At 43.4% G+C, this 24157-nt stretch overlaps 1 pseudogene; it reads right to left on the bottom strand.

Moving 5' to 3' along the window:
- Nucleotides 1-5634: 5634 nt before the first annotated feature.
- On the bottom strand, nt 5635-19793 carry LOC117438803 (protein spinster homolog 3-like; annotated as a pseudogene).
- Between the last annotated feature and the right edge of the window lie 4364 nt (nt 19794-24157).

Here is a 24157-nt window from a genome sequence, read left to right as displayed (position 1 = left end):
TAATCCAAACCCTAGTTTCCTACCTAGGATATGAAATAACAGGAGGACAGAGAGAACTTGGAGCTGCTAGAAAAGAAGCCATCTGTCAGACTCCACGACCATCAACCGCCAAGGAGCTCCGGACATTACTGGGAATGACTGGATGGTGCAGACTTTGGATCCATGATTATGGTGTTCTGGTAAGACCACTATATAAACTGTTGAAGGGAAACCCTCCCTCTTTAGAATGGACTAATTCAGCAGAGGGGGCTTTTTAGAAACCTAAAAAACAGAGCTAATGAGAGCTGCAGCTCTGTGACTTCCGGATGTAACTAAATCCTTTTGGCTATATTCCTATGAAGAACAGGGAATAGCTTTGGGGGTCCTTGCTCGAAAACTAGGACCCTACAGAAGGGCAGTGACGTGTTTTTCAAAACAGCTGGATGAAGCGAGCAAAGGATGGCCCAGATGCCTAAGGGCTGTGGCAGCAGTTGTCATGAATATTGAAGAAGCTCGCAAATTCACCTTGGGACAAAAATTACTGTGCTAATGTCCCATGTTGTATCAGCAGTCCTGGAACAGAAAGGAGCCCACTGGTTATCTCCTTCATGTTTTTTTTTTAAATACCAGGCCACCCTTGTGGAACAAGATGATATAGAAAGTGTGGTCACTAACGTTGTCAATCCAGCATCCTTTTGCAGGAACAATCAACAAAACCACTAACACAAGACTGCTTGGCCACCATTGAGACTGTATATTTGAGACTTGAAAGAAAAACCTCTGGAAGATGCTGATTCTTGGTTAACTGATGGTAGTAGCTTCATGAAGAATGGTAAATGAAAGGCAGGATATGCCATTAACACCACTTCACAGGTAACAGGGGCTAAACCTTTACCCTCGAACACCTCTGCCCAGAAGGCAGAAATAATAGCATTAATGAGAGCCCTGGAATTGGCTAAAGACAAAAGGATAAATATTTGGACTGATTATGTACATGGTGTTATCTGGAAAGAATGAGGACTTTTGAACAAACATGCTACAGAAATTCTACAATTACTGGAGGCTGTTCAGCTACCTGAAGAAGTAGCTGTTATGTACTGTGAAGGACATCAACAAGGTGACTCTGATCAGAAAATTGGAAATAATTTGGCCAATTCTGAAGCCAAACGAGCAGTTGAACAATCACAAATCATGTCCTTAATCCCTGATGGCAAACTAACAACTGAAAAATCTAAACCTAGGTATTCAAAAGAGGATAGAAAATTGATTGAGGATCTAAAAGGACAGGAAAATAAAGAGGATTGGGTTCAGATACCGGATGGGTGAATTGTAATCCCCTATAACCAACTCTGGAAGTTAGTTCAGGGAGAACATACTAAAACTCATTGGGGCAGCAACTCTTTATATAAATATTTAGACAAACAAATTGTAGGAAGAAATCTATACACCACAGTTCAATCAGTGACAAAACAATGTCAGCTATGTCTTAAGAATAATACTAAAACTGAAAATAGAAATCAAATTGGGACAATTGTGAGAGGAAGTTACCTGGGACAGCAGTGGCAAATAGATTTTTCTGAATTATCAAGAAAAGGGGGTTATCGATATTTGTTGGGGTTAACAGATACTTTTTCTGGCTGGCCAGAAACATTCCCTTGTAGGATAAATAATGCAAGACAACTGATTAAAACATTATTTCATGAGATAATACCTCACTTTGGAGTATCAGCGGCAATTTCTTCCAACCGAGGTTTGCAGTGTAGTGCAAAATTGTTACAAGAAATTAGCAAAAATTGGAAATTGATTGGCAAGTACATGTTCCATACAGGCCTCGAGCCAGTGGGCACGTAGAAAAGATGAACCATCTGATCAAACCACAAATTAGTAAAATATGTCAGGAAATGAAATTATATTGGTACCAAGGTTTACCACTGGCTCTATTAAGAATTCGAACTAAACCTCGGTCGAAAGAAGAGGTTAGCCCATTTGAAATTTTATATGGAAGACCATATCAGTCCCAGTTTAAAGGAGAAAGTCTTCAGGAAGTGGGGGAAGGCTATCTCCGACAGTTTTTGGTCAATCTGGGAAAAGAACTGGAGGAGATAAATAAGAGAGTAGCAGGGAGAAGAGCAAGACGTTTGGATCATCCGATTCACCATTTCAGATCTGGGGACTGGGTTTATGTTAAGAATTTTTCAGGAGATCCTCTACAGGAGAAGTGGAGTGGACTGTACCAGATATTGCTGACCACCTTTACAGCAGTGAAGATAAAGGAACAACCTGCTTGGATACATTATTCAAGAATAAAGAAAGCACCAGAACCAGAGAAGACATGGCAGATTGAACCTTCAGGACCCTTACATATGAAATTGCGTTGGTGATAATTTGGACTCATATGATAACTGGTGCATAAGCTTGAGACCAGAATTTATACCTGAAATTAATGCAAGATGTTACTGAAGTTTTAATCGTAGTGACTGTTGGGTGTGTGCACAGTTGCCTAAATCAGGAGAAAGCCTGGAACTCCCATTAATTGGAGTTCCAATTCCTAACACTGTTTCATGGACAAATCTGTGGGTGAACACTAGCAATTTGTATTCAAACGAAAGGTTAAAATTTGGAATAGTTAATCCTAATCCAGGCAATAAATATTACACCTGTGCACAAAGATGTATTACACCAGGAACCAGGGTAGGAAACTATACTTGCTTAAATGCCACAGATGTAGGTCACCATTCAAATTATAGATGGTATCGTAGTTCAGTGGTGGCCCGTTCCTAAAGGGAAAGGATGGTATTGGTTATATGGAGAAAATGTTTATAAGACTTTACCTCCCAACTGGAAAGGGGCAGGCACCTTAGGTGCTATAATACCCAATTTTACTGTTATCGACAGGTATCCTTCCGGAACCTGGATTAGAAGTTTTGTTAAACGCATTAAGCGAAGGTTTAAACCTATTATTGAACGGCACACTGCATTTCATAGTTTTGTGAGAGGGCTAATTCCATCTTTGGGAGTAAGTGAATTAGAGAAAGCAATTGTAAATATCTCAGCAACCATAGAGGAAATGGAAAGTAAAGACATTGATATGATGCAGGCAGAACAACAAGACATAATGAGCCTATCTAAAGTGGTATAAAACCAAACGGCTCCAGACATGTTATTGGCATCACAAGGAGGAGTTTGTTCCATAACCAATGAAAGTTGTTGTTCCTACATAGACCAAACTGGCAGAATTGAAACAGATCTGGAGGAAATTTGGAAAGAAACTAAGATATTTCATGAGATGGCTGTGGATGACACCTCCTGTGGTTTCGAAGAAATATGGAAAAAGTTAACTTAATGGTTACCAAATCTCTCCTGGTTGAGGCAACTGGTTGCAATAATATTGATGTTAATTATTTTAATATTGATTACTTATGGTATGATACAATGTTCCCTCTGGTGTTGTAAAATATCTATGATAAATTATGAAGATTGGAAAAGGAATGAAATTAAGCACCAAGTAGAAATGGGAAATTATTTCAAAGGACTTTTGATGGTAATGGCAATATATAAAATGTTGCAAAAGAATTTGCAAAAGGACAGAAAAAGGGGGGATTGAAACAAGGGGAACACAAAATCACAAAATGGAATTTATAAACCTTTAGAATTAGTTTTAAGCAATGTTAAGTTCAATGGCTTTGTAACAGTAGCAGTGGAAAATTACTGAGGTGCATAATACATAGAAAAAATAGAGTACAGATAGAGAACATACTGGCACAAGATAAATCGTTATAGTTGATGTGGTCTTAAGAGAAACAGTCTAGAAAAACAGGACGCAGGGATAAGGAGTATCTGGGAATAGCAGGTGTCCAGGATAGGCTATGGGTAAACTAGCTGATAAGTAGGAGGATAGGAGGATTATTATGTCTCTGGTGCTAACGAACCAATTAAACTGGTATAAGCATCTACTGTGCGTGCTTCAAAGGCTGCCAGAAGTGATGAAGATTGTTGGAAGAAGTAAACAACCCTCAGATACCACCACCACAATTCTGTACGCATGCGGGGAGCTTTCTGGAAAGTGATGTAATCCATATGTAGCCTCATGAAAACCTGTATGTATGCCCAGGGACTATATAAGGATGGCTTGTGTAGCAATAGGGAGACACACGCTAGGAGGAGTTATCCCCCGTGTCTCCTGGCACCGCAACAAAGAATACCTGCTTGTCAGCTTGAAAACTTTGTTGGCAAGTTTGTTCCTGGAGTTTTCTCCGAATCAGCGGCCATTTCAGAGGGGCTTTGCAAGGGTCCCTCACGCTCTCCCGGTGGAGCCCCGTGGTTTCTCCATTTCCCATGGCCAGTGCTGCCATGCAGTGGGCACAGCTGTAGCACTGGGGCTGGCTCAGGTCCTCGAGGGGGCTGCTCAAGGCAGCCTTTTGGGGGCAGATTCTGGGGGAGCTTCAGGTGACTGAAAGGAAATGGTCATGCAAGGGCAGGAGCTCTGGCACATGCAGCATGCGGCTGCCACATCCTGCCTGCACCTTGCCCCCAGCTTCCCTGCCTGCCCACTCCCAGCCGTGCAGAGGATGCTGCTACTATCCCTTTGCCTGGGGAGCACCACAGGTGCTTTGTTCAGCCCATCCACCTCTGCTCGAGAGCATAAAGACTCCTCTGGTTATCATTGGCAAGGCACTTCTCTGTCCTTGACACTCTGCAGACGGGGTGCTGCAGCACCATGGGGAGCATCTGCAGTCAGAAGGGGGCACTTGGTGATGGGACAGCCAAACTGGCCACAGCTGCTCACTGTCCTCTCATCTCAGAGGTGCCTCCAGAGCATCCCCAAGGGTTCCCTGCTGCCTGGCCCTGGGCTGGGCTGGACACTCCACACAGGAAACAGAGACTCAATACAAACCACAGCGTATCCACCTGACAGCCACTGGCTGGTCTCCAGCTCTCAAAACTCAGGTCCTGCCCTCAGAAGCCAAACCATGAATAATTCGGCTCGCAAACTCCATCAATTCAGACTGGTTATCAGATGGCTCACTGCTCCTCCACCATTTTTCTTCTCCCATCACAAGATGAGGAATGGGGGAAGCAGGAAGAAACATGTGAATTAAGTGCTTTCCAGCAAGGCACTGTCTCTAAAGCAGTTTTAATAGTGATCATGAAATTAGCCTCCATGACCAAAAGGTTTGGTGGTTCTGTGTAAGAAGCAGCTATTTGGCCCTAGGCAGAGCACAATCCAATCAGCCCTGGAGGTATCATGCTTTTAGTATTACTGTTGGGATGATCCAGAGCAGAGTTTCTGTCTTTCCCCTGGCCTCTGCAGCACGTTTGTGCAGTCTTGCCCTCAGATTGCAGCTGCTTGAAGCAAAGGCAAAGTGGAGATACACTAGTGAAACAATAAGAAGAAATAGCAATAATAATAATAATAACCGTTGTTCAACCACGCAGCTGTGTTTGGACAGGGGAAGCAAGTACGCACAAGCAGAGGGTGCTGGAAAGCTGCACCCTGTGCCCTGGCCCAAGAATCAAATATAGGGAAGGCAGATGTGAACACAGGCTGTTTATTTTAAGTGGGGGATATAAAAACAGGGGATGGGGGGTGAGGTGGAGGAGGGTGGGAATTGCATATTGACAGTAAAAAAAAAAAACCCTAAAATGATATTAAAATTAGGGTCAAAGCACTGGTTTACTATTGTTATAACAACAAAACAACAGTGGAACAACACAAATACTACAATAAAACAACGAAACAAATACAGTGTAAGAACAAAACAACTACAGGATAACAAGAATATTAGAATAAGTGCAGAACAAACACAGAACAATCAAAACCTTCAACAAATATAGCTGCTGACATTTTGCCGTTGGCCTCAGCATCCTGGGAAGTGAGGTAATACAACATTCCCACCCAACTGCCTTCACAAGAAGTGTTCACGGTCACATCCTACCTTCTGTCTTTAAACAAACTGGGATTTAGCCCTGTGCAGCGTTCCCAAGTGTGCCTCCACAGCCGTGTGCACCTCACCTCTTAGACAAATTGCGTACCTCTTGAAGGCAAGGTGACACAGTGCCCTGGACAAGCTGATCCCTGTAAAGAAACAGCGGTACCCACGTTCCCAGGGCTTCAGTAACAAAGGCCATGGCAGTCAGACCCAGCGGGGACCAGACAAAATTCCAGCTCAAAGGCAAAGAAGGAAATGAGAGATATTAGAAATAACAGGGTGTGAGGAATAGGGACAGCCTACCTCATTTAGACTTCTTATAATCAAAATGCACTCCCTTGAAGATATGAACTTTGATGAGGCTTTATCTATGAACAGGGAAATCCTAGCTAGAGTGAAGACCATGATCCAAAGATTTTATGTTAAATCCCAGTCCTGGTCACCTGCAGATTTCATTGCCAACTTTTGCTAAAACAATTGCTGTGAAATTTTGGATAGGAGAACTACACAGCTGAGAGCAGGCAAGAATGTAGCAACTTAGTAGCTAAATGGAAGTGCTCTCTGTGCAAGTCTAAAGGCCTCAGGATGGTTTTGTGTAATTAGCACAAATGAGAGTAACATCTGGGTTTCCCAAATTGTTCACATGCAGCAGCTGAAGCACTCCGTAACTCTGCCTGAGTCTAAAAACAGACTCTCAGTCTGCACAGCAAGTTAGCAGGCAAAAGTTCTCCTTTTACAAAACTGCCCAAATACTACCTTTTTCCTGCCCCGCTCTAGGAGAGAATTAACTTTTTACTGGCCTCTTTCTGCTTAGTGGTTTAGGAGAAAGTCCCCTTTGAGGTCAATAGGGAAGTTTGAAATCTTAAAACTAAGGTGCTGCAAATCACCAGGTGACCAAAAAACTGGTGGATTCATCAAGATATGAACCTAATTCTTCATCTTCTTTGCTCTTGGACTTGATTTGAACTGGAACCATCTGGGTTTTGGCAGCATGTCCTTATGCTTTGGAAATCCTTGCGAAAGAAAAATTGAAATTTGTTTCTACTGCACTGCTGGAGGTTATAAGAAACATCTTTGCAGGAGAGCAACTCTGACAGTGGTCTAGTTGTTGAACTGTCAGAAATGTTCATTTATGATTCAGGAAACTTCATTTGTTTTTCCTCACTTCAGCCTTTACTACCTACGAATTGGGATCCAGCTGCATCCCTGCCGTACTTGCTGTTCCGGCTGCAAGCAGGATGCAAATCTAACTGTCAATTAGAATCCCCTACAAGAATAACACTCCGCAGACAGCCAAGGCACCAGGAAAGCAAGTGTTTAAACCAAAAGCGTTTGAAGGGGAGCCCGGCGGGCAGCCTGCCGGCACCGGCATACCAGAGCCGGATCTGGCGCAGCTGCACAGCGGCACCTGCTGTTCCCAAACCGGATCCAGCTCTCCCTCCCTGGCCCTGGCCAGGGCTTTTCCGGACTGCAGGGTAACGGGAGAGAGAAACCTGCTGCAGTCCTATGGGCGCACGCGCACACCCTGTGGGAATCCCAGCCCCGCAGAATCCTGCCAGGCACAGAGCCCCGCCCAGCTCTGGCCCCACCAGGGACGGGGGCAGCACTGGGACAGCATCCCACTGCCGTCCTTTCTCCTTTCTGCACTGTAGTGATTCCTCAAAGGGACATTCCAGACAGAATGACAGGATATGGTCAATAGAACACAAGCTTGTTGAAGAAGCTGCAACACTTAAGGTCATGGCCAAAAAACATTCAGGACAAAACTAAGATCCCATCAGCTGCAAAGAGTGGATGGTGTTTCAAGCATCTTGTACGCAACATGCGACACAAAGGAGCTGAGTGGGATTTAATGACCATATTTCCAAAAATGGAATGGTCGTTCTTCAATGGAGGGGACCTTGGTTGCTAAAATACACTTCCTTCTTGGCAAGTGAGATGACATCGTGACACCAAGTAGTCTTGGCAGTTCTGTGTACTCCTGGATTCTCAGCTGCTACTTGTATTGTGCCAGAGATGCTCAGTGCTCTGTGTGCTGCTGTCCTTCTCTGGGTCCTGTGAGGGACCAGCAAAATCAGTGCTAGACCTCCCATGCAAGGAGTTATCTGTAGACACAAGCAAGGCAGGTTAGAGCAAGGATACCCATGGAGTGAAAAGTCCACAGAACTTCAAATTCAGCATTAGAATTACAGATTGGAGAAAGGCAGCTATGCTCAGAAAGAAATGTAACTTGTGGTTTGTACGTCATATGTGTAAAGAGTGGCTTTGGTGAGGTATGGTGACTTCAGAGGAAAAAAAGACCTTTAGATCCTCCCTCTCCTTCATATAGATACATGATTGCTCCCTCTGATTCTGGAGTAAAACATGTGAAGAAAGAAAACTGTACTGTAATATTCCAGCCACAAATGCAAGAATCGGTCGCGCAGCCATCAGCGTTACCTGCGTAACTTCAGACTGTTATTCCAGCAAACATTCTTCCCCCCTCATCGAGTATGTGCTAGGCAATTTTATAGATAACTTTGGAAAATCTGACAGAGTACTTCCAAAGCACTATCTGTTCTCTATGGAGAAACATCACGATGACATGACAAGAACAGAAGATACCTTCACATTCCCTATTTCAGGAGGTCTCGATGCACTGACAACCATTCCAAGTGTCTCCTCAGGTAAGAGGCACATCAGCGCCTGCCCTGGCTGCTGTGCAATTTAACCTATGCCTCTTCCATTGCAGAAGAACTACGCTAAAATCTTTCCCTTGTCCTGCAGGAACAATGGAAAACACCAAACTCATGACAAAGTCCTCTAAAACACCAAGTTCATGACCAGTCAGACAGTAGAAGGTCCTTCCACTGTTCACCTTTGACATGATGAACGTAAGTAATCCCAACCCCAGGGATGATTCTGATTTTACTGTGAATGGCTCAGCCCCTCGAGTGACAGTGAGGAACTCCCCCTGAAGGCCCAGTGCCAGTCATGGCAGACCTGCCATGCCAGCTGCTAGGACATAGACAAGACCACTGTAAGTAACAAGAAGGAATAATCAGCAGGCACCAAGGAATTCTTGCTGCCTGAAATGACATCTTGCCAGCTAAGGAGAGCACAGAGAAGTAGTCTCTCGGAGTTTTCAGAACAGATAATCAGAAACAACTCATGGTCTCTGCCAACTTACTTGCCAGCCAGTATTAAAAAGGGAGGCTAACCTTCTCAGAGCAGACCTGAGCTGGTGGCAGTAATGTCCCAGGTTCCCCTTGGAATAATTATTCTGTAGAATGACACTGCAAACCCAGATCAGACAACCCATAAAGCAGTTTATTATTGGCTCTTTTCTCTGCTGGCCACATGAATAAAACCCTGCAGGAATTCCTTTAGCTTTGATCTGCCTTCTGGGCTCAGCCTTGGCTGCCTGCTTTAATAAAGAGTAAGTGTCCAATGCACAGAAAAAGCCTTCACCTCTTCATCAGACACTGTCAATTTAACTGAAAGAGGAGAGGGAAGGGCCAGTTTCTTCCTTGGGAGGATTTAGTGGGGGGCTCTTGACAAATCTGTCAAGTAAACAAATATCCAAAAGCTTTTGTCTTCCAAAAGCCAGAAATAAATTACCTACCCCCAGGCACATATTTCTTTCAGAGTTGATTCAATAGTTTATTCAAAGCCCGCAGCTTTGCAGAGTTCAGGTTCTCTCTAAAAAAAAAAATTCTGGGGGGGAGAAAAACTATTTTTTTCGAGATAAATACAGAAATAAGCCTAACCAGCTCTATCTCAACATGCTAAGCAAGGGAAAAATCCTTTTGCAAGAGCCAATCCAGATATACATCCAAATAGATCTAATCAAGGCTCAGGGCATATTGAATGCCTGGTGTGGTCAGACAGAATTTCAAAAGGCAGGTCAGTTACTAGCAAGAAAATCAACCTTCCCACTGGAATGAAGAGGTAGAAGACAGACAGCATCATGGTCCTTCTTCTTTCCTCAAACAGGTCTGCAATGATGGTAGGTGCTATTGGGGAATAACTGGCTGTGCCAATGCCAACTAGTTCTCGTGAAAGAAAGAATATCAGTAATCATAGAATAGTTAGGGTCAGAAAGGACCTTAAGATCATCTAGTTTCAACCCCCCTGCCATGGGCAGGGACACCTCACACTAAACCATGTCACCCAAGAGACATTAAGATTACATTAAGGCTAGATAAAGACTATTGACTCCTGCAAGACATACTCAGGTTATTTCCAGAAGGCTCTAAGCCACCAACTTACCAATTCACTGACGAACGAACTGCTTCATGTGACACCAGAGCAGAAGAAAATACCAGCTCCAAGGATGATTTTCCTATTGTACCAATCACTAAGGTACCCAAAGACAGGGGCAGCCAGCATGTAACACAGGATGAACACTGGAAATCCAAGAAGGATCAAAGACAAAATGGGTCAAATTATTTTCCTTCTATGCACTCCTCACGCTTCAAACAAATCCAGGTTATTTTGGGGGTAGAGTTTAAAAGCTGGGTTTGTACAACTAGTAGGTAGATCAATATTTAAAAAAGAGGAATGTAGATTACAGTGTATATATATACAAAAATAAAACATGTGCGAGTTGCTCAAATTCTGTATTTCTTGAGAAATTGATTCGTCTTTAATGATTCATATAGTGTGGGATTCCTGAAGCACACAACTCCAGTCTCCCCTGAACCAAAGACATTCAGCTTTGCATTATAGTCAGCTGGCACACAAGTGGAAGTGAGCAACACCACACACAAGTAGGAATGAGAAGAAATAAGTAAGTAGACTGTGTTTTAGGAACAGGCCACATAGATGCAGGACAAAGCAAACTCTCCAAACTGAAGAGATTTTATTACCTGTTAGCAACAGACCTGTATCCCCATCACTGAGCTTGAGGTACTTCTGTCTGTCTAACAGGATCCCTGCAACAGAGTCAAACACTCAATGATCCCACTCATTCCTCGTCATTCCCCTCATTGGCCAACTCAAAGATTTATTTCCAGAACTGGCTGCACATAGATGTAAACCATGACTCTACCACAAGTACAGATACACCGAGAATTAAAAAACCTTACCACTAGAGATAAAAGTCATGATCTTCCACTACAGAAGTCTTACAAGAGTCAGTTTAGCCACTGTTTCAATTTCAACTGTTCTATTTCTTTTGTACCATGAGTACAGAAGCACAGAAACAACTTCCAGTTCAAAGCTTAATCAACTCAAGTGGAACAAAACAGTAGCAACATTTTGCACCCAGCTATCGTCATACAGCTAATCCGAAAACAGTATTGTTGACCTTAAAATGTTAAGACGAATTGAAAATCCTTCTGTTAAGAATAACTCTGAAGAGTTTCAGTACATACAGTATTCAAATTACTGCATGTTGGATTTGTCAGGATGCAAATGGCTACAGCCTCCACTAGCCAAGGGTGGCTGAAATAGCCCATAGCCAGGGAAATACTACTGGAATTCACATTGTGGTCCCAGTTGGGTAATTCTGCTCATATTTCCATGACAATTTTGCAGAGATCAGATGAGATCTAGATAACTAGATTTACACAGTAACATTTAGTGGTGACAATGACTGAGACACATCGCTAAAAGCAATCATTTCTGTTGGTGATAAAAGGCTGACAGAAATTCTATCTTGATTTCTAACCACCCAATAGCTGTGCAGAAAGGTTGGAAGAATTGTCCAAAGCCAGAAGTCTCTCAGAAGAGAGTCACACAAGCAACAAACTGACAGAAGATCCATGGCTCTGGCACTAATGGTTGCATGAATGCTTCTGAGGCAAAACAGTCATTTTCACCTCTACATCATGCCAAGGTTGCAGATCTACCACCTCCCCTAGCTTCCATTTCTGCACTATAATCCTGAAAACAAAATACCAGAAGAAACTGCTGTAAATGAGCATAGTTCTACTCTGATACTGAGCAATATAAATTAAAAAAGAAACTTGTTCTCATGCAGCTTCAGTTTTGCCAAAATAGTCAAAATCAAAACATTTTTAAAAGGATGAAGCCACTCCTTAAGGAAACAAGTTGTGTGGAAACTGTCTGCTTTGCTCCTTGCAGCTGATCTGCACACAACAGAGCACAGGGGCATGTTGGCAGGAGGTAGCTCTACAGTGCTACAGTGTATTTTACACTCACCTCCACAGACAAGGGGCTTGTTTTCTGTGTGAAGATTGATGCAAACTCTCTCAAACCCTGTGAGCGAAACTGCCTGGAAACCACAAGTTTGTAACAGCCACCAGCTTACTCTTTAACAAATACTCTTCCCTCACTTCCTTCTTCACTTACATTTAACAATGTGCTCATCCATATGGACAGCCAAGGCTTCGGCACTATCTCCACCTCTGCTCCTGAATGAGGTACCTGTCCCTGAAGGTACCCCACTCAAGAAACTTTAACATAGGCACTTCACAAACCTTCTTGAAAACTCTAAGCTCTTAGCTTGTACAGGAACCAAACAATAGTTCAAAGTTTGGAATGAGCCAAATGACTGCTTGCACTTAATACTCCCTCCCAGCAAGCCTGTTCTTGCTTCAAGATACTTTCATCCTCTCCTGTCCCTTAACTTCACAAAGTCCCTTGACAACAGAACTCCTACACTGAAGTTTCTCACTAACAGTCCTGTAGTATCATTCAGCATGCACTCCTACTTGTTTCCTTCCCTCTTACACGTGTGGTTAAGAAGTATTCAAAAGAAAATAAGCTACAACTCCTAAACCCACCTGTGGAGACAGTGTTCTCACAGGAAAATGGATATTTGGTACATGAGCTCTGAATAACTCCGAGGGATACAGCAAGGCCGTGGGAGGCCTGAGGAAGCTTAAGCAAGCAAGATAAGAAGAAGCTGGAATTCACTGAGTGATGAGAACTGTGGACTGTTGGCAAGCATTTGAGGTCAAGTTCTCACACCTGTGCTTAACCAATTATATGTTAGCCCCTAAGGGTCTTCAAGACAAGTATCCAATCATGATATGCCAAATTGCTGTAGGTGTGTGTAAGCAATAGTATATAAGGAATTAATGCTTTGCAATAAATGGCTTTTTGTCTGATCATATTGATCTCTGACTGAGTCCTTTCCACGGCACCCACCAGCCTTTCCGTGTAGAGAGATAGTCTTCAGTTTCTGAATGATCTTAGTAGGAAAAATAATGGGTTAGTGCACTGTCACTCCATATTAGTTCCACATTTAACAATCCATCCATTGGGTTTTCTCCAAAGTTTTGAAACATTTATGAATTCCAGGCCACTCGGAAGTAAAACACAGCAAGCTTGCAACAAGTGTTTCCTCTTAATTTACAAATCAGATCCCTGGAAGCATGGTACATGCTAAGGAGAGATGCTAAACCTAACAATTAATACAGACCACAGTTTACACAGAATCCTAGACTTGTTTGGGTTGGACGGTCACGCAGTTTCAACCCCCTGCCACAATCAGGACACTTTCCACAAGATCAGGTTGCTCCAAGCCCCATCCATGGGAGGGAAAACTCAGATTCCCCACAAGTTTCCTAGGAGCAATGCCTTGGTTTTATGGAGAGGCTTAAAAAAAAAAGCAAAATTAAAAAAAAAAAAAACTAAAAATCACATTTTGGAGAAGGATATTATCTAATGGAAAGCAAGTTGTATATTTAGTAGGTGACGCTCAAGGAAGTGGATCTCCATCCTCTTTACACACTTCATTGCAGAAATCACACCATTGTCAGGTCATGAGGAAGTTAAGCTTCCTCTTAAACAAACTTGCACAAAGACAACATAGTTCTTGCACTTTTAATAGGGAGACTGGCATCACTATTCTATGGAAGGGTGGTGAGGCACCACAATGGGTTGCCCAAGGGAGCTGTGAATGCTCCATCCCTAGCGGTGTTCAAGGCCAGGCTGGACAAACCCTTGGGTGACATGGTTTAGTGTGAGGTGTCCCTGCCCACGGCAGGGGGGTTGGAACTTCATGATCTTAAGGTCCTTTCCAACCCTAACTATTCTGGAATTCTATTCTTCACATAAAGGAATGTCATATCTAATCTAGCAGAGCCAAAGAAGGCCTGGTAATCTGCAGTATACAGTAAGGGGAAGCTTCTTAGTCAAATCTCTGTAGAATCCAGACACAAAAACACACCAGTTGCTCTCTATGCTAAAGTATGTTTGTGAGAGACTCAGATTTAAAAGCATGAATCTCAAATATTTAAGAGATGTGATGTTTATAAGCATTCTACTAACCATTAGAAACTAAACCATCATTTATTGGTCTTTCGAGATTTATAATTGCACATTTAATTCAAAGGATGACCAAAAGACTAATGCAGATAAGTGAGAAAGATCAAAGACAGAAACCATATCTTTACTTTAGAAAACATTTGTGACTAGGGCATAAGCAGAGCTTCTGAAAACTTAGCTTTCTTTTTGCTTAGAAGGAGAAAATATGCTCTCAGCTGGTACAAGGAACCAATCCATGAAGTTGACTAAACTTGTGGAGCACAGTACAGCAGCTATCAGGTAATCTCTCTTTGCTGGACCTCTTCCTTGACACAAACACAACTGGACCTTGTCTCCCACATGCTGCAGCAGCCCCGTAATTCTACTTCTCATGAGGTGGCTGGGACTGCAAGCTTGTGCTTTCATGCGCCCTGGGGTTGTGCATATTTCCCCGTGCAGAAAGCTACCATAGATGAAGTATCTCCTTAGCACACCAAGCTATGAGTCAGTTTTGGTCTGAGGCTATGAGGAACTTCAATCACTAAGGTCATTTCTGGCTATTAAGCCCAACCATGAAAAACCGAAAGGAAATGCTCCTTGCAGTTCCTGCTTTAGAAGGACTTTACAGAGAAAAAAAGCTGCAGGCCTGTGTTTTTGCAAAAGTGCTGAAGTGCTATACCCTGAGAACAAGGAAAAGGAAATGTCATTGCAGGGGGTTGGACTAGATGAGTTTTGAAGGACTCTTCCAATCCAAACTATTCTATGATTCCACTATGATTCCATTTTGTAAAATGAACACTCAACACTCTAGTATTCATTCTGTCTTCATTTTATGAACATCTAGTTGCTCATAAACCAGCAGGCATGTTTAATTTCATCATGGGTAAGTCTATACAGATTTTATTTTAAGACAGGTCTTATTTTGAGCAACATCTTACCCCTCAACTTTCTAAGGGATGATTTAGAGACAGATTATGGCATCTCTCCCCACTCCTGCTCATGGTAGCTCTACATGGAGAGATTAAGGCTGGATGTGAAGAAAAACCTCCTTACAAGGAGGCTGGTAAAACACTTGCACAGGCTGCCCAGAGAGGTAATAGATGTACCATCCTGGAGATATTTAAGGCCAGGCTGGATGTGGTTCTGTGCAACCTGATCTAGTTGAAGATGTCCCTGCTCATTGCAGGGGGTTGGACTACATGAGTTTTGAAGGACTCTTCCAACCCAAACTATTCTATGATTCCACGGTAATCAGCTAGTGTCAGAAAATATTTCAGAGTGTGTCAACTTACTATCAGGAAGTGATTTTTGCTCACTATTCAATATCATCGCTACTGCCTTTTGCGCTACTACAGACCATAGACGCTTCATGGAGTCAATGGCACATTATCTATGCATCCCACTGCTGTATTAAACCAAAGCAATCAAGAGGTGACTACACTCACAGTAAGGAATGAGCCCAATTTCGTAGGCATTAAAAACTTTACCTACACCCACAACGGTGGAGAAACAAGTCTGAAAAGAATATTTCAAATCACGTTGAAGAACTCCAGTGGGCTTTGCAGGGGAGAGGCGCACGAGCGCGCTGCTTTAACTCCATCCCCAAAGCAAGAGCAGACGAGAACCGGCGGCTCCCGGTGCCGCGGCGCGCCGCTGGGTGGCGCTCAAACACACACGCACCCCTCGGGTGCTGAGCTCCAGCACCGCTCCCCCTCCCGGCTCAACCCGCCCGCCCATCGAAACGGAATGCCCTGGAAAAGAAAACCCGACAGCAACAGGCAGCAACAGAGCCTAAGCAGGGTGCGGGAGATTCAACCTGAGAGATGTCGTCTGCTTGCGCAGAGAGGAGCGTCGTGAGCAGCAGGAACTGAAACAGCCCAAGCTGTACTGAAACAGAAGTTTTTCACTTCTGTTTCTCCTCAGAAGCTAGGGAGAGCTGGCTTCTCTGTCCTTCAGGAGGAATGTGCTCTGTATTTGAGGCCCAGACACATCCCAAACCTCGTGAGGAACGACCCACATGGCAGCTCATCAGGATTTATCTCTCACTCTGGACAGCTTAAACATCTCCATCTAAACGTCCACTGAGTTAGTTCCTGGGGCATGGCTTATGTTGTTCTGAACTCCTGACACCTACTTCTAGGCTTGATGTTTACAGCCAAAAGCAGATTTCTAACCATAGCTAGTTCTGTACACCAAAGGTGTTATTTTGCTGAAGCACTGAACTGCTTGTGCCTTTACCATACTTTTTTTTTCTTTTTTTTACTCAAGCTTACTTTTGGTGGTGTGTTTTGATAACTCCAGTTCTTGCATTTAGGATCGTGAATGCTCCTGCCACAATTATAGAAGGGCTGTGAAAACCTGCATGGATTCAGGAAGAAAACTGTGGAATCAAATGTCTGTTTAAACCTATGTTTTTGACCATTCTATCACAGTGGAAACATCCATCCCCAGAAGAACCATCAGCTGACCACTGCACACTTCACTTTTATACACCAGAGGCCTCTTAATTAAGAGGACAGTGTAAGAAATAAGGAGTCATTTGTTATGAGTAATGCCAAACAGACAAGTACTGGCAGAACAAAAATGGAGCCCTTTCCCTATGGGGCCTTTTTCTTTCCAGCCTCGCTAGCTCCAGACTGACAGAATATGCAAATGAACATAGTATTTTAATCACAACCAAGAGTGCTAAGGTTAGGGATAACTAAAAATTGAATCGATAGAGATTTAAATGAAGACCAGTCTAATTTAGTATTGAGAATGTCGTTACTTCCTAACTTGGCTGTCCTGCACAGAAAAAGGTTAGACATTTCAAAGCTCTTAATTACCCTATCGCCAGGATGCTGACATTTGTGACAGTTACTGGGAAGTTCTTAAAGTTATGAAGCAATTTAGATAGGAAATTGGGATTAAAATATATCCGTACTACAACTGGTAAGTACCCACCTTAGGCAGAGGGCAGCTTCCACTCCAACAACAAGAAAACAAATGCAGAAGGCAGACAGAGTCACTCTTTCCATGGGCATCTTCTGTTTGATTTTAATCAGGCAGTGATAAAGGAGTCTGTAAAAACCTTGGCCAGTCAAATGTATGCTTCTGATGAAACAAAACCAAAACAATCCAGGGACATGGACCCAAAACTGTCAAGTGTGGGAATGACAGCCTCAGTAATATTGATAATCTGGGAGAGAAGAGTTGGGAAAAATTCCTTGCTCCGCTATGAATTTCCTTTCCTAAAACAAAGGGACTTCAGGTCCCCAGCTCTAAAGCAAATGGCACCATTAAATCTTTAAAAGAAAACAAAAGACATTCAAATCTGAAGCAGTGTTCCTGCAATTACTGTGTAATTCTGTATTAGACAGCATTTCTGTAATACCTAACATCTGATGTTTGTTAATGTACAAGATGTTTTCAGGCTTCGGCCCTTGGTTCTTCAGGCCCTCTTATGCACCCAATATTCTTTACAAAATCTCCAACCACAGTAATAAAACCAGGATATGAATCACTGACATTTACTAATTATTTAGCAATCTAAACTAAAAAGTAGACACATCTTACACTTCTACCTAGTCATTCATTCAGAAGCTCCTTCCACCCACTCTTTATACTACCAGTAATTTCTCCTGGCTGAAGACAGCCTCAGAAGATCTTCCAAATAAAATTTAGAAGTGTATATGAGCAAAATCTGGCCTTTTTTACTGGCATTTGCACACTTTACACGCTTTCAAGGCAATAAAACAATACAGAATCTCAGCCCACTAATAAGAAAATGTTATTCTGATTACTTTTGCAGCTCTTTCTGCTTAAGGCAAGTTCAGCATCAATGAAAGAACTTTTCTGTCTTTGTCCTTTTGAGCCAGCAACCAGAAGTTTCTACTCCACACTTCAAAGTAGCTCTTCAGATGCCTTTCATTAAGAGTCAATATTTACTTTTAACTGTGTTCCCTTGTTAGGTATGACTGTGTTAAGATAAATACATAGCAGAAAGTAATACTCAAATAATGTTACCACTCTTACCAACAGGAGCATTAATGTCAACTTAGCTGGTATATTTACTTGAAAGAAATATGTTAGGAAAAATTATTATTTGTAAACCCCTAAGAAGCTCAGAACTTCTTTTCAAAGTCTAAAACAGTTGCAGGAGTTTAAGGAGCTTCAAAAACTACAGTCACCTGGCTTTCCAAACTGTAAACAGCCCATCTTCTCTGCCTCACAATGAGGCTTATGTCAATACAATGTTCTCTAAGTTCATAAGATGCTTCCTTAAGAAAGAATTACAAAGTACAGAATAAGGATGGTGTAAGTCAAAGCAATGAAATTGATCAAGAAGATGTAAACAGAACTCAACCCACCTGTGTTTTCACTGACTCCATTCTGGCTCCCCCTTTTTCTCCTTCTCCAAGGTCATAGTCTACTCCCTAACACAGAAACAAACCAGTCACACACAGCAAGACATTAAGACTGGAACAATCCAGCACTGCAGCAGGATCACAGCAAGAGCTTACAAGACACCACACATCAGAAACACCCCTTTCTTCAGACACACACCTCTTCCCAACCACATACAAGAGCTGTAAGCCCACCCTAAAATGCCCTGGGGCAGGGGTGGGGCGAACCAGCAGCTGGGGGAAAAGAGGCAGGATGGGTCATGGCTTTGGTTTCTTTCTGTGGGATGTCTGCAGCACTCCTGGCTGCTCAGGACTGACTCAATAGGGGTTGCATTTACTGAGTGTGGACTTCAGAGAAGTTTCTGTTATCTTGTATCAGAAGTGCTTTCTTCCTGGAGCAAAGTGCCTGAACTACAGCAGCATGACTGCAGCCTATGATGGGAGGAGAGGTCACAGCTGCTTCTTGTGCTCTTTGGCACACAGGAGGTAGGGTGATGGAGCAATGCTGCTTTTGCTTTTTTACCCCAGGAAACCTCAAAGAACCCAGCCCACAGCATGTAAAGTTTAATTGTGCTGTGGCTCTAGCAGTCATGTTCTGCCTGTGCATCACTCCAGCCAGTGCACTGCAAGCAGCTGCTTGGGATTCTTCTTCATTGCCTGTGCAGGAATAATGTCTGTGCTCTCAGGAATACTTTCACCCCAGGCAGAGCATCCTGCTGCGCTGTCACTAACACCTTCCCTGTTGGTGCGCTCCCTGACTTGGCGGGACGCAAGCAGATTGATGAGAGCAGCATGTTTCCTGAGAAAGGCTTTTCCTTGAAACAGCTCCAGCCACTCTCATGTTGTGTTTTGGGTAACACCAGCATAGGATGTAGAGCCGAGAGCTTGGAAGCTGCTTGGCTTGTGAAAGCTGTGTGGAAGAGAAGGCAATGGGACAAGTGGTCTGCAAGGCCTCAGAAACCCAGAGCTTCTTCCCTGCTAAATTTTGCAGCTTCTTGGGAAAGTTTGTCCTGCCAGGTCAGAAATGGTCCCTGTCCAGATGCCTAAACCCAGCGAGATGAGATCATGGAGAGAAGGCTGCTGCTGGAACTGACCTGCCATTTGTATTTTGTGAAGAGGAAAGCGAGCCCAGGGCCAGGATGCTTTCTGATTTCTAAAACCTCTTTCCAAAAGGGGCAGCGTACAGCTTGTTATTTGGGACTGTGGAGTCCAGTTAACATTCCCAAACGCTCAGGTGACTTCGGAGCATGTCGTTTGCTGCATGCCACTTGATCCAAGACTTCTCCGTGTCCTGCTCCATCGTGAATTTCTCTCTTATTTGTGCCACTGCAGAGCATCAGGCTTTGCTCTCTGCCTCTCCTGCGCTGAGATCTGATGGATGCCCTGCAGGGCACTGAATTTCTCTCTCCCAGCTTAGCGAGTGTCCTTGAACTTGTGAAGGTCTTGCACAGCTCTTGTTCTTAGGTTGTTTTTAATGCCCTGCCTTCTGCCTCAGAGTGTGCTGTTAGTCCCCCACCACCCCTGGCCCAGGGAGCCGTATGTGGATGCATCAGGAGCCATTCATCTGTCCTCTCAGGAGGTGCTTCCTTCACAGCAGCTTTCTGCATGTCCTCAGTGGGGCTTTTCTGCTGTCCTGTCCTTGGCCCGAAGTTAAGGCATTTCAGAATGTCTGAGCTCAGTCAGTGTCTGGATCATGGGTGCAAGAAAGTTTAAATCCCCTGGAAACTTCCTAACTGGATCTGCAGCTGCATAGAGGAGTTGAGCTGTGCAGGCTGAGGGGCAGCTGGTGGGGAGAAGGCAGGGTTCTGTGGCTGAGGTGTCTGTTGGTGTGATGTCCTTCACCAGCTCTAACTTGTGCCTTTTTCTCTTGTTTTCTCTTTTTCCCACTCAGTTTAAATCCAGGTGGGCCTGTTGAGCAGAGCAACTCCACCCCAGCTCCACCTGCTCTGCCACCTTCCTGCCTTGAGCCTGGGTGAGCAGTGTCCAGAGCAGGCATTGCTGACTGTTGCAGATGCAGTCGTGTAGCTGGTCAGAGTAAAAAGAAGAGAGGCTTCTTCTTCAGAGGAAAAGAGCTCTTCAAAACACTTGGGTCCACTAAGAGAAGTTAAGAAGAGTTTTGTTGTTCTGTAAAGATTGCCTGTGCAGTCCCCACAGAGACTGTCAGTTCAGGAGAAGCCCTCTGCAATAAGCTGACTAGAGTGTTTTCAGGGGGCGAAAACGTGCGCTGAAGAGAGAAAACTCTTCAGTGGGTCTGTGAGCTGTGATCTCTGCTGTGATCTCTGCCCACCCAGTGTGAGCAGTGGCTCTGAACACAGCATCATGGCACTGGGGTGTGTGAGGCCTCAGCTCTAGGACACAGCTACTTCCACAGCAGCGCGTCCTGCCCCTGGCAGCCCTCAGTGCACCAGGTGCCTGGGAATACATTCAATTAGAACTTCTATTCGGCCTGTAAGTTTGCTGAATGCCTTTTCCCAGCAAAGCCCCGGCCCTGGAGGAAGAGTCTCAGTGAAACCCAGATATTCCCAACTCCTTTCTGGAAAACAGACTGATACAGGGGTAACCAATGTACAGGGGGGTAATACAGAGAAATTGTACAAGGGGGTTAAAGGAATTCCTTTGCTTAAGCAAAAGTATTGTCTGTCCTAGGTACCTAACAGGCCAAGGCATTGACTACTGATGAGGGGGAGAAGCAGATGCTTAGTTCTACTGATAAGGGACAAAAGCAGATGCTCAGCTCTACTGGTAAGGGACAAAAGCAGATGTTTGGTTCTACTGATAAGCGGGGGAGAAGCAGACTGGGCACCAATTAAACCCTAAGGCCATGTGTGAAGATTAAAAGGTGAAAAGTTTAAGAGGAAGACTCATTTACTTCATCTTGAAGACCCCTACTCACAAGAGGAAGACTCATTTACTTCATCTTGAGACCCCAGACCATGCCCAGAAGGGGCACTGCGCAGGTGCAAAGGACCTTCTAGCTCATTATAATACGAAGCGGGGATAGACAATTGTTGTGGTTTAAACCAAGTCCCCCAACTCCCGGAGAGTTAGGAAGGAGAATCTAAAGAATGTAGCCCCCACGAATTGAGATAAGAACAGTTTAATTGCTAAGGCATAACACAAAACCCCTACTGCCATTTACTACTACAAATAATAATGATACAGCAAACAGCAAGTGAAAAGAATACAACACCCCACCAGCCACCGACCCATAACTCACTCCACCCTGCCTGGCCGAGCACCATGTGCTCCCTCCTCCATTTTCCTCTAGAGCTCCCTCCAGCTTTCTCTTTCCCAGTATGCATCCTGGGCATCACGTGCTATGGTATGGAATATCTCATTGCCTAGCCTGGGTCATGTGTCCTGTCTCTCCTTCCTCCCGGACTCCCCTCCTCCACCTGGCTGGAAAAAACCTTGAACAAAAACATCCTCAAAACATGCTCAAACCATGACAACAATAAATATGTATAGGCATATCGAGTAATCTAATGCATATGAATACTTTAAGAGGATAAATGTAAAGGGAGAACAACCCTGAGGTGTGCATACTTTGGAGGAGCTATCCCCATGCACCTCAGCACTGAATAAAAGCATACCTACCTTACAACTTTAATGAGTTGGGGAGTCTGTCCATGCATCAAGACTAGCTCATATATCACTGAGCAAGAAAAAAAAAAAAGGCTACTTTTTTTGCCCTGTTGTAATGAGGTACAAATGCACTAGTCCAATTTGACTTACTTCCAGCAATATCAGGTCTAAATTTCACCAACCACATGTAAAATCTGAATGTATAAAAACCTAATTTCAATCTTGCCTTTTTCTTTTTAAGTAGTTGTGTGGATTCTCTTTTTTTAATTTCATCTTCCATCTTCATTCACTTTTCTCTTTGCTTCCTTTATGCTCTCCTTTTACATTCTTTTGTTAGTGTTTCTATCTTCACTCAGTGCTTTTTCATTGCCCCTTCAAAGATTATTTTTAAGCATGTAAAAAGCAGAAATGTAGGACCGAGCCCCATGATGAATACAATACTTTGAAAGAAACCAGACCGTATCCAGAAAAGGTTGCAAATGGTTTTGTTGATTTTTTTTCTTTTAAAAAAGGGTTTACTGCTTTACCAGTCCAAAAAGGTCCTTTGGCTCTGAAAGTGGAGACCATAGCACTCTTGATGAAGAAGTTATAAAGTGCATGGCTCCATGGGAGAATATGATGGAATATCTGTTCTGTCTGCACCAAAACACAGCCACAAAAATTTCTTCTAAACCTGTCAATGCATTGCCTTTTTCTCAAGAGAGAAAGTAACAGAACACCATGGTTACTGATAGGGGCCTGTGAGCATCACATCCTAGTGCAAAGTTCTTTATCTTTGAAAGCCCTGTATCAGCCTCTCACCCAGCTCTGTCCTGAGCTCTCACACAGGAGGTGGTTGAATCTAACAAGGAGTGGAGTAAAAGCTAAGATCTCTGTTTTCATGCACATTTGGAAGTCCCAGAGATACAAATGCTAATACAAAATCTTTGTCAGTCAGCACTATTTCACATATCTTGATGTGGCCTTTCTTCGCACACTATGGTTTCCTAAGGAAAAAGCATGTGTTGTGCTTCCCCTACTTGTGAGTTGCAAACCACCTGTTAATATTTGTGGCAAAGGTGTTCTTACTCAGCAGTGGGGGACTGTTGTCAATCTGTTGATATCTTACATACATCTTTGTTATTGCCTTCCCACGCTGTCATCATACTAGGAATCTCAAAGCTGGAGAGACCTGGGGTAAATTTTCTTCATTGACAGACTTAAGCAAACTTTGAAAAAACAGTACAGCATCCTGAAGTATTGGGTTGAGAGCTGGAAGTAAAAAATGGCTAGTTTCACAACTAAGATACAAATATCCTTCTCCTAACATATACAGAGAGCAACAAAAAACCTGTCCTAACTTGCTCTCACATTATCAGTTGATTCAGAGAAAACTCCAGGAACAAACTTGCCAACAGTTTCAAGTTGACAAGCATGTATTCTTTATTGCGGCGCTGAGAGACTTGGGGGATAGCTCCTCCTAATGTGTGTCCTCGTATTGCTACACAAGCCCTCCTTTATATAGTCACTGGGCATATGTGCATATTCATGAGGCTACGTATGAATTACATCACTTTCCAGAAAGTTTCCCACATGCATACAAAAATGTGGTGGTGGTCTCTGAGGGTTGTTTACTTCTTCCAACAATCTTCATCACTTCTGGCAGCCTTTGAAGCAGGCACAGTAGATGTTTACACCAGCTTAATTAACATTACAGACATAGCAATCATCCTGTCCTTCTACTTATCAGTTAAACTGCTCCCATCCTGGACTGCTGCTAGTCCTACATACTTCCCCATAGATGTTTATACCAGCTTAATGGGTTCGTTAACAGTACAGACACAGCAATCATCCCATTCTTCTACTTACCAGTTAGTTTAACTGTGCCCATCCTGGACATCTGCTAGTCCCAGATACTCCCAAGTCCCCAGGTCCTGTTTTTCTACCCTGTTTTTCCTTACACTTTCTGTACTAAGGTCATAAGGACCTAAAACTACAGTTTATCTTTGCACCTCAGTTATTTCCCATTGGTACTGTTACAAAGCCATCAAACTTAACATTACTTAAACCCGATTCCACTTATTTACAAAGGTTTATATT

The sequence above is a fragment of the Melopsittacus undulatus genome, unplaced genomic scaffold, assembly GCF_012275295.1.
Source record: "Melopsittacus undulatus isolate bMelUnd1 unplaced genomic scaffold, bMelUnd1.mat.Z mat_scaffold_620_arrow_ctg1, whole genome shotgun sequence".
Classification (NCBI taxonomy): domain Eukaryota; kingdom Metazoa; phylum Chordata; class Aves; order Psittaciformes; family Psittaculidae; genus Melopsittacus; species Melopsittacus undulatus.
Note: the sequence above shows the minus strand (reverse complement) of the source record. Positions and strands in the feature narration are given on the sequence as shown.